We start from the raw sequence: 16,960 nt of genomic DNA on the forward strand, positions 1-16,960 counted from the left end.
GAAAGTGGTGGTGAGCTGCCTTCTTGAACTGCTCAGTCCATGTGGTGTAGGTACACCCACAGTGCTGTTAGGGATGGGGTTCCAGGGTTTTAACCCAGCGACAGTGAAAGAATGATCATATATTTCCAAGTCAGGATGGTGAGTGGCTTGCAGGGGAACTTCCAAGTGGTGATGTTCCCATGTGTCTGCTGCCATTGCCCTCCTGGATCGTAATGGTTGTTGGTTTGGAAGGTACTGACTAAGGAGCCTGGGTGAGTTCCTGCAGTCCATCTTGTATATGGTACATACTGCTGCCACTGTGCATCGGCGGGGAAGAGAGTGAATGTTTGTGGATGGGGTGCCAATCAAGCGGGCTGCTTTGACCTGGGTGGTGTGAAGCTTCTTGAGTGTTGTTGGAGCTGCACTCATCCAGGCAAGTGGAGAGTATGTCATCACACTCCTAACGTGTGCCTTGTGGACAGGCTTTGGGGAGTCAGGAGGTGAGTTATTTGCTGTAGGATTCCTAGCCTCTGACCTGCTCTTGTAGCCACAGTATTTATATGGCTAGTCCAGATCAGTTTCTGGCCAATGGTAACCCCTAGGATGTTGATAGTGGGGGATCCAGCGATGGTAATGCCATTGGATGTCAAGGGGCGATGGTTAGTTTCTCTCTTGTTAGAGATATTCATTACCTGAAACTTGTGTAGCACAAATGTTACTCACCGCTTGTCACCCCAAGCCTGGATATTGTCCAGGTCTTGCTGCATTTGGACATGGACTGTCTCAGTGTCTGAGGGGTCACGAATGGTGCGGAACATTATGCAATCATCAGTGAACGTCCCCACTTCTGACCTTATGATGGAAGGAAGGTCATTGATGAAGCAACTGAAGATGGCTGGGCCTAGGACACTATCCTGAGGAACTCCTGTAGTGATGTCCTGGAACTGAGATAACCACAACCATACTAGGTATGACTCCAAATACTGGAGAGATTTTTCCCTGATTCCCATTGACTCCAGTTTTTCCAAGCCTCCTCGATGCCACACAGTCAAATACTATCTTGATGTCAAGGGCAGTCACTTTCACCTCATCTCTGCAAGTTAAGGTACACTCCCTCTAGCTCCATATAAAAATCACTGATATATACAATGAGCAGAAACAGTCTCAGAACAAACCTGTGTGGGACACCATAATCCACTTTTAACCACTCCAAAAAGTTGACTTTAAAACCCATTCCTCTTTCCTGCCCTTGCTCCATATCCTTTAATCTTCTCCAATAATCCCTCCTTGTGAAATGTTTTCTGAAAATCCATGTGCAGTGCATGCACTGCACATTCCTAGCTATGATATCCGTCACCTCCTCAAAGAACTCCATCAGGTTTTTTTTAAGTATGATCTTCCTTTCTGAAAGCTGTGCTGGCTGCTGCCAATCATTTAGATATTTAGTAATTTAATCTTCCATATGCACACCATCACACATCAATAGCACTGAGCTACCTAACCACACGCATCTGTACCAGAAAAAACACAAAACTTCACATGAACTCCATTGCGCCGATCATTTAAAAAAAAAGAAATGGATATCCAGCAATGATTTCACAGCTCCAATCTCAGCTCAAGGTTCAGATAGCAGCTATTAACTCCAGTGACAATTGATGATTTTTGATGTCCTTGGGAGTCCAATAATATTACTACCTTGTATTCACTTCCACGTACCCACTATTCTCCTTGTTGACTCACAGCTTGATCTTATTTCCTAGACAGCGTGTGATAGATATAATGGGCTCTTTGTTATTTCTGTAACTGTCTTAAACACTGAGTAAGTAGCCTAAAATAGACAGTGATTTTCCAATTGGTACCCAACTTAACTGTAAAATAATGTTTTTGAAAAAGGCACTATTATAGAGAAATGCCACAAATGGTTTTCAGAAAGCAGTGTTTTTTCCCTTCTTCATGGTTCAGGATTTTACTCCTAAAAAATAGGCTTACTGGTAGCAATCTTGCTTCTGAGTCTGGAAATCATGGATAGAAGTCCCGTTCCAGGACTTGACCATGTAATATCAGCACTAAAACAAGTTTATCTGGTCACTCGCCTTACTGTTGTTTGTGGGACCTTGCTGTGCACAAATTACCTGCTATATTTTCTTACACTGCAACCACAATTATACTTCAAATGTAGTTGATTTTCTGTAAGTGCATTGAGGTTTAAACTCAAAGGTCAGGCTCAAATGGGGGTCAGGAGTATACTGCCCAATTGTGATTTTCCCTGAACTGGCAAATTATTGGCCAGACAGTGGGGTTACGCCCAGTTAAGGATAACGGGCAGGATCTTGAAGCTGGAGGGCCATTAGGAGGCTCTTCAGCACTGGAGGAAGAGCAGGATGGCTTTGCAGCTCAGTGAAGGAGTGGGTGCCCAAGATGGAGGTGCCCTCTCGCCAACTTTTTAAAATTTAAAATAAAAAGAAAGCCCTGACCAGCTGAGCCATGAACTGCACCAGAGGGCAGCCTGTGGCTGCAGCAGAGGCCAGACAGGCTGGCAGTGTCTCTAAACCTGCTCAGAGTGTTGTTTCCCACCCTGCCAATCTGCTGCCGGGGTGCTGCCTCCAGGGAGGTACACTGCTCCCATACATCTCGGAGTACCTGGAGACCAACTGGAATTTTCTAGGTGGCCTCTGACAACAGGCCTTATTAGGCTGTTAATGAGGTGAATTGGGTACCTGTTGCTTGTGAGTGGGTAGCCCCAGCCCCCACCTACCCCATCCCCCCTCCTGGAAAAGGGCTTGGGGGGATGGTATAGTGCCTGGGGAACAGCAAACCAGCCAGCGTCACTAAATTCCATGCCAGTCCGTCTCTGTGCCCATTCCCATTGAAGGCCTAAAATCTTAGCCCAAGCTCTTCTTTATTTTGCAACATTGTCCACAATGTCAGTATCAGGTATCACCAAGTCAAGTACAGGGTCTTCAAAACTAAGCACTGTTGCCTGAGAATTTTCCACTATATTCAATATAGATTCAGTGATTCTAGTTGGGTCTCAGGATAAGCTTAAGTTACGTTCCAGATTGTTTTCAAAGAATATGCGACATACTTTCTCTACAAACTGTAGGAAAACCCATGAAAAAGGATGGTCTGACCTTCTGGGTTTCTGTGCAGCTCAGGAAATTAATGCTTTATTTGTTCTGCAGTTTGAAAGCCATATAAACCACATTATTTTTTCATTCACGGGTTGTGGATGTCACAGGCTAGGCCAGCATTTATTGCCAATCCCTGATTGTCCCTGAGAAGGTAGTGGTGAGCTGCCTTCTTGAACCGCTGCAGTCCATGTGGTGTAGGCGCTCCCCTGGTGCTTTTAGAGAGAGTGTTCCAGAATTTTGACTCACCGACGGTGAAGGAATGGTGATACAGCTTCAAGTCAGGATGGTGTGTGGATTGGAGGAGAACTTGCAGGTAGTGGTGTTCCATGCATCTGCTGCCATTGTCTCTCTAGTCATGGATTTGGAAGGTGCTTTCGAAGAAACCTTGATGCGTTGCTGCAGTGCATCTTGTAGATGGTACACATTGCTGCCACTGTGCATCGGTGGTGGAGGGAGTGTGTTTAAGATGGTGGATAGGGTGCCAATCAAGCAGACTTACAACTATATTGCCTACAACAGAAAATCATTTATAGCAAAGCTATTATCATGTATTCATGATAATGGGTTAAAGACAAAAATATTAAAGTTTCTATCTTAAGCACAACTGACAATTGGACACAAACTGCACTCAAAGTTGTGCAATTTTGAGAAGTGGTCTGTTCTCAAATTTCCGCTCAAACTCCAACGTAAGTTGCCAAATGTGAAATCCGTCATGAACCAGAGCAACTGGGCAGAGCTCTAACACAGCTATTTAAAGAAAAAAAAAATGGCTATAAGATATATTCCTTGATATATTTATGAGTGGCAACTTAGGGAAGTTTGAGTAAAAGTGGGTTCATCACAAAAAGATGCCTTTTTAATCAGTCGCAACACACCAGCTGTGAGTAACACAATTTTAAATGATGAAAATTACTTTAAATACACATAGCCTGACCTCTAGCACAATGTTTTTTAAACCAGGTCAAAAGATGACAGAAACTTGATTTGCACTTAAAATTCCATGATCTTTTCTGCGGGTTGCGTTTTTTAATTATTCATTTACAGGGATGTGGGCTTTGCTGGCTGGGCCAACATTTATTGCCCATCCCTAGTTGCCCTTGAGAAAGTGGTGGTGAGCTGCCTTCTTGAACCGCTGTAGGTACGCCAACAATGCTGTTCGGGACAGAATTCCAGGATTTTGACCCAGTGACAGTGAAGGAACAGCGACATATATCCAAGTCAGGATGGTGAGTGACTTAGAGGGGAACTTCCATGTGGTGGTGTTCCCATCGATCTGCTACCCTTGCCCTTCTAGATGGTAGTGGCCATGGGTTTGGAAGGTGCTGTCTCAGGAGCCTTGGTGAATTTCTGCAGTGCATCTTGTAGGTGGTACACACTGCTGTCACTGTGGCGGAGGGAGTGAATGTTTGTGGATGGGGTGCCAATCAAGTGGACTGCTTTGTCCTGGATGGTGTCAGGCTTCATGTGTTGTGGGAACTACATAACTTCAAGGGAATTGTGCAGAGGAAACTCTGCCCCAGATCATCATAATCTAGTACAGGGCAATGGCAAAACCCAAAGGCTCTTTCATGCCCAATATACGAGTTTGCCTACTCTCTGACACTTAGAGATGCCAGGACCATCTGTTTAAAAGAAATTTAAAGTTCCAATGTGTTTAATGTATATCAACTAGTGAATGTATAAACAAGTAACTTCCTTGAGATCAGCAACACACTGGCAGATGGAGCAGCATCAGCTGATGTCAGTCAACAAAATACTGTCAAATAATGCAATTTAAGGTAAAAATATTTTCAACAAGACCTATATATAAAGCAATATCTAGTGAAAACAACTTGTTGTGAGTAGTTTACATGGAAATTCAACCTTGTAAATAACTACAATAAATTTTTTGTTAACCTTGTAGTTAGGTACATAGAGCTGATAGTGAAAGCATCCTTTGATCTTACTTTCCTTTCACTGCTGATTTCTGTTATTTTACTTGATTCTATTGTGCTGCCAGAATTTAAATGAGTGAAATTTTTTTTGTGATTTAGTTTCTTAAATCCGCTTGTCACTTGCTGCAAACAGAAGGTTAATACTGCAACAAAAAGGAAAGCACCAATATTTAGTTAGCACCTATCATAATCATAGGACATCCTAGAGCGTTAACAGTCAATGAAGTACATTTGAAGTGGAGTCGCAATTACAATAAAGGAAAATTTAGCAGCCAATTTGTGCACAGGAAGCTTCCACAAACAGCAATGAGTTACATAAACCAGAGAAGGCAGACGCGCCTTGGTTCAAATTCTTATTTGACTTGAAATGCTCTCTGAGCACCACACTGAGGTACTTGCCTGGATTATATGCTTAAAGATCTACTGTGGGGCTTAACCCCACTGTCTTCTGGCTCAGAGGCAAGAGTTTTATCACTAAGCTAACAGTGACACTGAACCAATGCTTGGTAGACACGATATACAATCGTATGGTCACATCAGTTTTCACAAAAAGAAATTCATTTGGGAAGTCATAAGTTCCTCTTTAGTAAGCCACCAAAAATCTAAGAAATACTGAAGGCAGAAAGATCCTTTGGTTTAAACTCTTCATGCGTTTGAAGATAGAATTGCCAATCATAATTAAAACAACAGCACAGATTCTCAATATTCAATCACAAAGACCCTTGAGAATGTGAGTGAGAAGGTAAGAACACGTTCTATGAAACTAATGCTGGCTTAGCACTTCAATGGCTGTAGCTGCAGTCACTTGATCTGGAACATCACAAGCTGCTTCATACATTTTAGCCAGGCTTTATTGTCGTAAGAGAATGGATACAGGTTGGCAAAATTCTTATAGGCCAGCAGCAATTCTACCAAGAATCACTGGAACAATTTACAAATATATCCCCTAAAAAACAGGATCAGGTATTAATAATTTGTACTATTTTTTAAACTAAAGAATCTAAATTCACAACAGTTAAGGAAACTAATCTCTCTTTGAAGTGTAGATAGCCAGCATGTTGAATGCTGCTGGTGATTACATTAAATATACAGCACCCAAAAAAAAATCAAATCCATTCAATCTTCTTTCCCTTCCTCCTTTCTTGTTCAGCAAGCCACCACTCCTTGGCTGCAAAGTTCAAAAGCAAAGCAACAACCACTCACAGGGCCACATCAAAAGTCACAGCAGGTACAGGGTTTTAACAGTGCCAGTTTAATGATAGATAGAACAAAACAAAGAAGCTGGATTCAAAATATTATGTAGCTATTTTTAAATGCTGAAAAAGCAAGTCCCTCAATTTTCTAAGTCACAGAGGGTGAGGGGCGAGACGGGGAGAGGGGCGAGGCGGGGAGAGGGAGAGGGGCGAGGCAGGGAGAGGGAGCTGGGCGAGGCGGGGAGAGGGGGCGGGGAGAGGGAGCGGGGCGAGGGAGCGGGGCGAGGGAGCGGGGCGAGGCGGGAGAGGGGTGAGACGGGGAGAGTGAGGAGGTGGGTGGGAGAGAGGTGAGGAGGCGAGGGGCAGGAGGGAGGAGGCGAGGGGCGGACGGGAGGAGGTGAGGGGAAGGGGGCATGGCAGGGAGAGGGGTGGGGTGGGGAGATGGGCGGTGGGGCGGGAGGGAGGAGGGACGGGGCAGGTAGAGGGGCGGTGGTGCAGGTGGGAGGAGAGGAGGGGCGGTGGTGTGGGCGGGAGGAGGGGAAGGGCATGAGGCAGGGAAGGGCATGGGGTGGGAGATGGGGAAGAGCAGGCAGGAGGAGGGGATAGGCGGGGGAGGGGCAGGAGGGTGGGAGGAGGGGAGGGACAGGAGGGCAGGAGGAGAGGAGGGGAAGGGCGGTGGTGCGGGCGGGAGGAGGGGAGGGCGGCGGTGCGGGTGGGAGGAGGAGGGGCGGTGGTGCGGGCGGGAGGAGTGGAGGGGCTGCGGTGCAGGTGGGAGGAGGGGAAGAGCATGAGCTGGGGAAGGGCGTGGGGCGGGAGGCAGGGAAGGGCGGGCAGGAGGGGAGGGGAGGGGCGGGGGAGGGGCAGGCGGGTGGGAGGAGGGGAGAGACGGGAGGAGAGTGGAGGGGAGCGGTGGGCAGGAGGATGGGAGGAGTGGACCAGAGGGGCGGGCGGGAGGAGAGGATGGGAGGGGCGGAAGAGAGGACGGGAGGCGGGGAGGGGCGGGCGGGAGGTGGGGAGGGGCGGTAGGAGGGGCGGGCGTGTGGGAGGAGGGGCAAGAGGGGCGGGGTCAGAGGGGAGGGGTGGGCAGGAGGAGGGGTGGGGCAGATGGGAGGAGTGGAGGGGCAGGGGGATGTGGGAGGGGCGAGTGGATGGTAGTGAGGGAGCGATGGGAATGGGGGAGTGGCTGAGGGGGGACAAGGGGAGAGGGGCGGAGGTGGGGAGTAGAGTGGGGGTGGTGTCTGAAGGGGGGGTTGGGGGTACATGGTTCTTGTCTCTACCTCCTCCTCTGTAAATGACACCAGGGTATGGGACAGCACCAATGGCATATATGGAACTGCTTAAAAAACACCCATTCATAATTTTCTTCACAAAAACCTCCTGCTGCTACAACCCTATAAAAGTGTCAATCAACCAGATCTTTCAATTATCAATAACAGGAGCTATAAACACTTGACACCTCTCGATCTTGTCCAAATGAACATCGAGCCATTGACAGATGACAGAAAAATATCTTATTATAACATCATAAAGTTGTCAATCAGGCAACGTTTACCCTTCCCTGCAGCTGTGTCACAAAGTAAAACCTTTTATGAGTGCCTGAGCTCTCAGTCAAGCCTCATTATATCTGCGATGGCCAATTCACGTTCAAAAATAAAAACAATGTTTTCCTATTATTGTGAAACTTTTTCATGTCTCCTTCGGTACCTTTTACCCATAGCTTTGAGAAGCATGCAAATTCTAATCTCATATTTCCATTAATATTTAAATTATATACATATTATAATATATAACACATATTAATATAAATGTACAATCGATTCAAAAGAAAAGCCATTATATTTTGATCACTCACACAAATCTAAGTTAGATTTAATCTGTCTGCATGAATCTTTTAGAGATCACAGTATAATATAGTCACTCCTTCCAGTTCCGAAAATGATGCACATTATACACTACATTCATGGAAATATTTAAACTGAACTTAGAAGAGGGTTAATCACAACATGGTAGGTAGCTCGTATTGATCACATCACTCGACGTTTGTGGCTCACAAACCACTTTATATCTTATCATACATTCTATTCACATATACATGTCTACATATACATTTTAAAACAAATTAATATGTTATCATCTTAGTGAAGCACTGTTGCTATCCCTGGTAAGCAATTATAGCACAATCATTAGTTTCTTTCTATGAATGTCACCACATCTCAAGAAGATGAAGCCGACTGACAGCTGATGCTCACAAAGGTTGACTAAACGCAAAATAAAATCTCTGCATGAAGCTGAAACTGTAAATTCTATCATAACAGATCAGAAAGTGTGATTCCTTAACAGATATATGTTAGGTTGCATTACCTACAGAAAACAAATGAATGAGTGGTACCAGATGAATAATTCATGAATGTTATAGGTGGGTGCACTTATATCAGTACTTGAAATTATTCTGTGAAGAGTAATGAACCCTCAAATGATCTGTACTTGTACAACAGGGATGACTAATTTTATTACAATTTATTTTTATTTTGCCAACTTAATTACTCCATCAATGTGGATTTACCGAGAGACTGGAGAGTGACATTGCAGGCATGTCAAGTAGCTGATATTGAGTGCACAAAAATAAAAAACTTAGTTAAATCTTGCAACAACATACACTGAGGGCACACTTCAGTGTGAATGATCTCCAAAAATAAATATTTAAGCCACTCATGTCTGTTTAAAAAAATCTTGCCTACAGGAAATATTTATCATCTTAGCTTGAGATTGATATGAAAATTATAAATCTCCTTAACTTCTCTCTTGTGGTTTAAAAAAAATCACCCACAACTCTTTCGTTAGGTCATTGCCTCATAACCACATCCAAATATTCAATGTCTACTTGCTTTTTTAATACATGAATGCAACTTTGTCATCTGACCAGTGGTAATGACACACCCTGCCACTGCCTCAACTGCTTCAACACACCACGAAATGAAAAAAACACCCAGAAATAAAAATGAGCAGCAGAAAGAGATTTCAATGACTCAGGCTCTCTGTACCTGCTTTATTGCATTTACTACTGCCAGAACCTAGCAGGGCAGCTGTTAAACTCGATTGAGTACCACCCCTCTAACCTTTTTTGCTGCAGGCAAGGGAATGTTCTTGCACAACAGATTCAGCCAAGAAAACTGCAATATTTCTGTATTTGTCTCTACAGATACACAAAGCAATAATAAGTAACCAATTAAAGAGAGTTCCTCCTGAGAGAAGAATCTTAGGCTTTCAAATGAGACAATGAGTCTTTAAAAATGTAATTTTGAGCTTTGCCATGCTGTTCTACTATCAGCCCACAGTCTCTTTGACATACTGTACATTTTGATTTAGTGTGTGCTGTATACAAAGTTATACCTGTTTTCCAATATTCACTAAATACAGACATTTTGCCCATTATCTATAATGCAGCAAATATGATGTCAAGCTGCATTATCTTATACCAGGTTTTGAATTTATTTTTGAAACACCATTTTTTGCTTCTTTGGACATTGGAAATAGAAACTCAAGTGGAGGCTGCATAAAAATCAATGCATCCAACAAGTAAGGGAAAGCAATGGCCAATGAGTGCCGAAGTTGGTAAATCCTCAAAAATGCCTTAATTACCTGAAGACTCAATTATCCCATTGAACTTCTGGTTTCCCACATTCTACCCTCTGTAAACTTGAGGTCATCCGAAACTCTGCTGCCCATGTCTTAACTCGCAGTAAGTCCTGCTCGCCGAGCGACATTGGTTCCTGGTCAAACAAGGCCTTGATTTTAAAATTCTCATCCCTATTTTTAAATCCCTTCCTTTCTCTGCAATCTCCTCCAGCCCCACAACCCTCTGAGATATCTGTGTTTCTCTAATTCTAGCTTCTTATGCATTCCCAATTACAATTGCACCGCCATTGGTAGCTGTGCCTTCAGTGACCACAGCCCCACGTTCTGGAATCCCCATCTCTCCACCTCTCTACCTTGCTTTCCTCCTTTAAGGCACTTCTCAAAACATACCTCTGACCAAGCTATAGGTCATCTGATATAACATCCCTATATCGCTCAGTGTCACACTTTGTTTTATAATGCTCCTGTAAAGCAACTTGGGATGTTTCATTACGTAAAAGGAGCTTTTTAACTACTTGTTGTTAGAATCAAGGAATGGAACAATATCTGACAGATAACATAGTGAGAAGAGCTTTCTCATTTCTACAGTGTTTCTTAAAGAAAGTTTCTGAATAACTGGGATAAAGCCTGCATTCACAGGTTACCTATTGAATATTTCTTTTCTTTAATCATTCACAGGGTGTGGGTGTCGCTGGCAAGGCCAGCATTTGTTGCCCATCCCTAATTACCCTTGAAACGAAGTGGTTTTCTAGGTCATTTCAGAGGGCAGTTAAGAGTCACAGAATTTTAATATCACATAAGGAGGCCATTTGGCCCATCGTGTCTGCACCAGTTCTCCAAATGAGCATTATGACAGAGTGCCATTGTCCTGCCTTTTTCCTGTACCCATGTATGGTATTGAAGCCACAGCTTGTTAATTAGGTAGCTAGCTTAAACTGGTTTTTAGAATCTTGAATCAGTTGTTTTCAGAAAATATAAAAACAGGGCTTCCTTATTGCTGCTTGGTCTGCACCTGAATGCTGCTTTGAGTGCTTGGAATGTCAAGCTGGAAGTTTGGTGAGTTTTTTAAAAATTCATTTATGGAAGGTGGACAACCACATTGCTGAGAGTCTGGAGTCATGTGTGGGCCAGACTGGATAAGAATGGCGATTTCCTTCCCTAAAGGGCCTTTGTGAAACAGATGGGTTTTTACAATAATCAACAATGGTTTAATGGTCACCATTACTGAGACTAGTTATATATTCCAGATGTATTACTGAATTCAAATTCCACCAGCTCTCACGGTGGGATTTGAACCCACGTCCTCAGAGCATTAGCCAGGGGCTCTGGAATACCAGTTCATTGGCATTACCACTACGACACCATCTTCCCACACCACCATATGAATGCAACAACAAATTGTATTTATATAGCATCTTCAACTTAATAAAATATCCAAAGTGGCTTCAAGGAGTGTTATAAAGCAAAATTTGACACCGAGCCACATAACGTGTTATTAGACACTTAGTTATAACTGTACACACCCTATGACCCTCCTACTGATATCCTGTCACATTTCAGCAAACCTACCTCATGATATCTCCCAATCTGCCATAAGCAACACAACAGAGATCTGTGTGATGAGTCTCCATCACTTTGCTTTGTGGCAATAAACGTTAATAAAGGACGGGGGAAGTGCTTACAATGAAAAATACTCCCCGAACCACCTATTTCCTTTGAAATGTTTCATCTATCATAAAAATCATACTCAAAGCAATCTTTTAAGCAGGGATTTTGGGTTGGATTTTCAACTTTGAGGCAGTTAGTGGGAGGTGGGAAATTTCCTGGCTCAGCATGCCGACCTTGGGAGAAAGTGCAGGAAAGAAAGGATTTTCATTCCGGAAGGGCAGGTGCTAACAGGAGTCAGGCCTGCAGCTCCTGGAAAGAGTCTGGAGGCAGCCATAGGGGCTGCCAGGTGCCAAGGCCCACCTCACTGATATGGGACTTTGTCTCAGTTATAACGAATACGGTAAGGCCCTCTAGCCCTCACCCCCACATTCTCCCCATGCCCCATCCATGCCACCTCATGCCCTCCATCCAACTCCCATGGCCCCTCATTACCATGCCAAGCTATGCCTCTCTACCCATCCCCCATTGCCCCTCATGTTTCCATACCAGCCTAGGCTCCTCCATCCACACCCCCACCACCGCCACCCCCCCCCCCCCCCCCACCACCACCAACATGACCTCTCATACCCTGCATCCACCCCTATGGTCCTTCATACCTTCCATGCTAAGCTATGGCACTTCCATGCCATTCACCCATGATACCCTCTGTATGGAACCAATAAACCCTACAGTGACAAGAGAATGTGTCAAACAAGCAGTCATTCATAAAAAATTATTTACTCCAGCCAAATAAAATAATCATCCAGGCCTTTTAAATTTTCAGAAATGGCAGGTACTTGAAACCTCTTTATCTAGTGTAACTAAACATTGTGAAATTGACCACAGAGAGGAGAGCCAGAGCTGTACATCAAACATTGTTTTCTCTGGGTTGTTCTCCCAGGGGTGCAGCTGTTTCAACACTCTAATGGATGTCTGGGCTCTCAGCCAAGAATACATAATGAGGCTTGGCTGACTGCCCAGACATCCATTGGAGTGCTGAAACAATTTCAGCCCAGGGAAAACATTGCTTGATGGACAGCTCTGGCTCTCCTATCTATGCTGTCAATTTCACAATGTTTATTTATACAAAATAAAGAGGTTTCAAGTGCTTGCAGTTTCTCCTATTGATACTTTAAATGGCCTGGATGATTGACCATTTTATTAGCCTGTAGTAAAAGCATATTTTTTAATGAATGAATTACATTTTTATAGCTTTTTTTTATCATATCCTATTGTCACTATAGGGTTCATTATTTTTAAACAGAGTATATAGTGGGTGAATGTGCATGGAAGTGCCATGGCTTAACATGGAGGGTATGAGGGGGGGCCATGGCAGTGGGTGGTGGAATATGCTGGTTTGCCATGAACTATGAGCTATTTAAAATCTGGCACGACTCAATGAAAAATGCAGAAGACCAGGGCATGCCTATCCCCATGATGAAGCCAGCCAGGTTGGGAGTGCAGGGTGAGGTCTCACCACCCGAACCAGCCCACACCTTTAAACATCACTCGTGAAAATTGGAAACCCCAGGAATGGAGTCAGGTATCCTGGAATCAGGTCCCAGCTGCCATTTTCACACCTCCTCAGAGTCTCCCCAACTCCATGAAAATCCAGCCTTTTAGTTCCATTGCAGCCAAGCAAATTCAGATTTATCTCCAGGAAGAGTTTATAGAAACATATATATTGTATAAATAAATACACCAATTTCTATTCAAACAAATATTTTTAAAAAATCTACTGTGCAATGTGCTTGAAGGTAGAATTACAGAATGCTACACCAGAGAAATAGGCCATATCGCACAACAAGGCTGTGCTGGTGTTTTTCTAATCTAATTCTCCTGTCTGTTCCCTATTCCATTTAATATTTGCCTTTTGAAACAACTATTTAATTCCTATCCACTTACAGACTTTGCTTCAACAATGCTGTGTGGCAGAGAATTAAACTTTTTAACCAAACTTTGTGAAAAGGTATTGACCTGGATTGTCTTCTTGACTGCACTGGGTTTTTTTTCAATGATATGGAATAAGCAGTGCAAAATATCGCAGAAGCTTAAGTGCAAATCATGTTCGAAACAACTCGAATTTCTATAATCTTTTGTGCTAGTTTTAATTAAATGCACTGCGCTAGCTGCAGGCCCAGCTCACAAAACTGTCCACATAACCAGGGTGAATTAATCACACACTAAGATTTCCCGCTAAGTGAACTTGTTTACAGGCTTTTGAGGAATCTCCAAAAATTAAACTGGAACTTTTGGATGCAAGGACACTTCAGGTATAACTTGACAGGTTTTGATTGTTTTATAATTTACTAAGGAATTAACTATTTTACCTCAATTTAGCTAGAAGATAATTTCATATAATTTTTAAAAGTAGTTTTCAATAACTTAATATCAGGTTACTCATAGGTGGTGGATTTCCACTGTGAGTTAAAATCCTTACTTTGGTGATAAACCCATTATCAGATGTGTTAATCAAACTTTACCAAGCTATCATTCTTAACAATATCAAGAAATATTTTTTAAACTTTTTTAAAAATTACATTTTAAAACACTTCCCGACTGCACTCATTCACAGTAGATTACACATTAGGGGAAATGCAAAGGAGTGAGATGAAACTGGGTGGGTGGGTGGAATGCTGACCAAAATTTATTAAGATCACTGGCGAGATCCTGGAAAATGTGGACTATTTTCTGTATTTTGGGAGCATCCTCTCAATGAAGGCAGGCACAGTTGACAAAATTCATCATCTCCTCCAAAGTGCCAGCTTAGCCTTAGGCTAACCGAGGAAAACAGTATTTGAAGATCAGGATCATAAACCCAAGACTAAGGTCACGATTACCGGGCAGCAGTGACCTCCATGCTCCTTTATGCTTCAGAGACTTTGACACCCTACAGCAGGCACCTCAAAGCACTGGAGAAGTGCCAACAGCAGTATCTTTGCAAGATCCTCTAAATTTGATGGCAAGAGAGGTGGTCCAATAGCAGTATCCTCTTTCAGCCCAAATTGCTGAGCAAAGAGGCGCTAATCACTCAAAACCACCTCCACTGACTAGGACTTGTAGTTTGTATGCCGATACAACTGCTCTACTTGGGACGCGGTCACTGCAGGGGACTCCCAGGAGGACAGCGGAAACGCATTCCTGAAGAGATCAAACATCCCCCTGGCTTGTGACTGACTCTTCCAAGAAAGCACTGAACACATCAAGAGATTTTGTTGGGAACGTGCTGAGGCAAAATTGAGGCGCCAGAGGAAGTGAATAGATCTTCAAACAACCCATTTATCCAACCTTGCCTCACAAGTGGCAGAGTCTTATCGGTCATCTCAGAACTCATTGAACTAAAGTGGAAGCAAGTCACCCTTGATCTCGAGGGACCGCCTAATATGACAGCTTATCAAACAAGACACAATTCTGGGCACAATTTGGCCTATATCGTTTATTATGCCCAAAGCGAAATTCTACCCTATTTTAAATAATCTCCCCTTAATTCCTTTTCCGATCATCTTACAGATGTGCCTTCTCATTAACAGGAAGCTTGAAAGCAAATTTCACATTCATGCACCCCAGTTCGTATTTTTTGTTCCTCTGATCAGCCAGCTTAGTTTATCATTCTTCCCAATACAAAGGACTTTCTTTTCTACTGTGTTCAAGTGCTAAGAAAATCAAAGAAGCTTACAACACAGAAGGAAGCCATTCAGCACACTGTGCATGCACTGGCTCCTTGAAAGAGCTATCCAATTATTCACACTGACTTCACCCATTCCCATAGCCCTGCAAATGACTCCTTTTCAAGGACTTCAAACTACTTTGTTTTGAAACGATAAACCTAGGTGATTGGCCAAGCCCTAGAGTGCATGTAAGGCATTTCTTTCGTTCAAAACAGTAGCAAGGAAGGTAAAGCAAATAATGTCACTGTCAAGTTAAATCAGGATAGAAATTAGGTGTTTCACAATCTTGAGGTCCTGATTAAGCCTGAGATGAAGATGGTGCATGTAACAAATCAATTTCAACACTGTGAGATTGCAGGTATACGAACAATGTTATATTCAAATTCTGAATGATTAACATCCAGTGCAATACTGCAGAAAACAGGACTCAAAGTCAAGGCTAGGGAACCATAGCCAAGAGGACAGGGAACTGACAGAAGTGTGTGGGAGCACTGTGCAGCAAATGTCACTATTCAAAACCATTCACTGGTTCAAATGCCTCTGAGTTATTAACTACTGGTATTAATTTTCAAACCAATGTATTTAATCTTCATGCTCTTTTGACATTTGGTGACCTACAATATCCTTCTAAAATATCATCTAGGATGTGCAGGGTGGCAGGTCAACAAGTCATGTCTACTGATTCTAAATGCTTACTACTGAATTACTTTTATTTTGCCTGATAATGTGAAAAAAGGTTGACAGTATTAATGACTGGCAGTTGACCAATGCTTATTCTTGCTGTCAATCCACTGAGCTATAGCATTTTCTACTGTTACTGCATATGATTGGTGTGGAAAAGCAAATTACACAGGCTTACGCTAGAAGGTAATCAGATGGTTGATTTATAATTCAGATTCACTTCAACAATAAGCTGGTTAAATTTGTTTGCTTTCATTTATAATGTCTGATATACGCCGTGAAAAGAGGCAGGTAATAGAAATAAACACATGCACGCTGATCACATTATAATCACTATTTTTGCCAATGTTTCTTTTCAAAATGACGATCCCCCCCCCCCCCCCCCACCCACGGTTTAGCTGTTCTTTCATCACTGTAAGCACCTGAGCATATTACAATCTGCTGCTGAATGTGAAGATGTAGTCAGCTCTACCACTGGACGTGCCAATTTTTGAGTTAACCGCAGATCCAGTATTTTTGAGATGAAAACAAACCAACGGTTTTATGAAAGAGGGGGAAATGCAAGTTAAGTGGATTACTAAAGGATCCAGGTCACATCCTAGGAGATCTTTGAAAGAAAAAAAATAATATGATCAAATCCATACAGAAAAGACCTTGTTCAGTGCCATAACAGGTTTTGTCTGGGGTTTAAAGAATGGGAATAATATAACTTTGATTATTTATTTATTTATCTATTTATTTTTGACAGGACAGTGGCCTATGCCCGATTAGGAATCAGTCAGGCCGGACAGGGTAACGCAGAGAGCAAGAGAATGGCAATTAAAACATTGCTCTTTGTGGCAAGAAAAACAACACAAAATCCTGCACCTACCTATTAGATGTGGAGGAGAGGGGGGGTTGGGGGGCAGCAGAGGAGACAGGCGGAAATTAAGTTAAAAGAAACGCAGCGGCTTTCGACGAGTTTCCCATTTTCCGTGCGAGGAAAACTCCGCTCCTGCCACAGCGACCGAGCCGAGCCCGACTCCGAGCCGGAGCGCCGCACTTCCGCACAGTGGCTTCGGGAACATTCGGGTGGACTCGGGGGAGAGAGA

The 16,960-nt window shown here is 43.2% G+C and overlaps 1 protein-coding gene across 4 annotated transcripts in view; it reads right to left on the reverse strand.

Moving 5' to 3' along the window:
• The window catches only part of zdhhc7 (zinc finger DHHC-type palmitoyltransferase 7), an 84,045-nt gene extending 67,121 nt beyond the window's left edge, over positions 1-16,924 (reverse strand). For all 4 annotated transcript variants that reach the window (XM_041192178.1, XM_041192177.1, XM_041192179.1 and 1 more), the window contains exon 1: positions 16,741-16,924. The gene's annotated coding sequence lies outside the window, so the exon portion shown is untranslated. The remainder of the gene's footprint in view (positions 1-16,740) is intronic.
• Between the last annotated feature and the right edge of the window lie 36 nt (positions 16,925-16,960).

Source organism: Carcharodon carcharias, chromosome 7, assembly GCF_017639515.1.
Source record: "Carcharodon carcharias isolate sCarCar2 chromosome 7, sCarCar2.pri, whole genome shotgun sequence".
Taxonomy (NCBI): Eukaryota; Metazoa; Chordata; class Chondrichthyes; order Lamniformes; family Lamnidae; genus Carcharodon; species Carcharodon carcharias.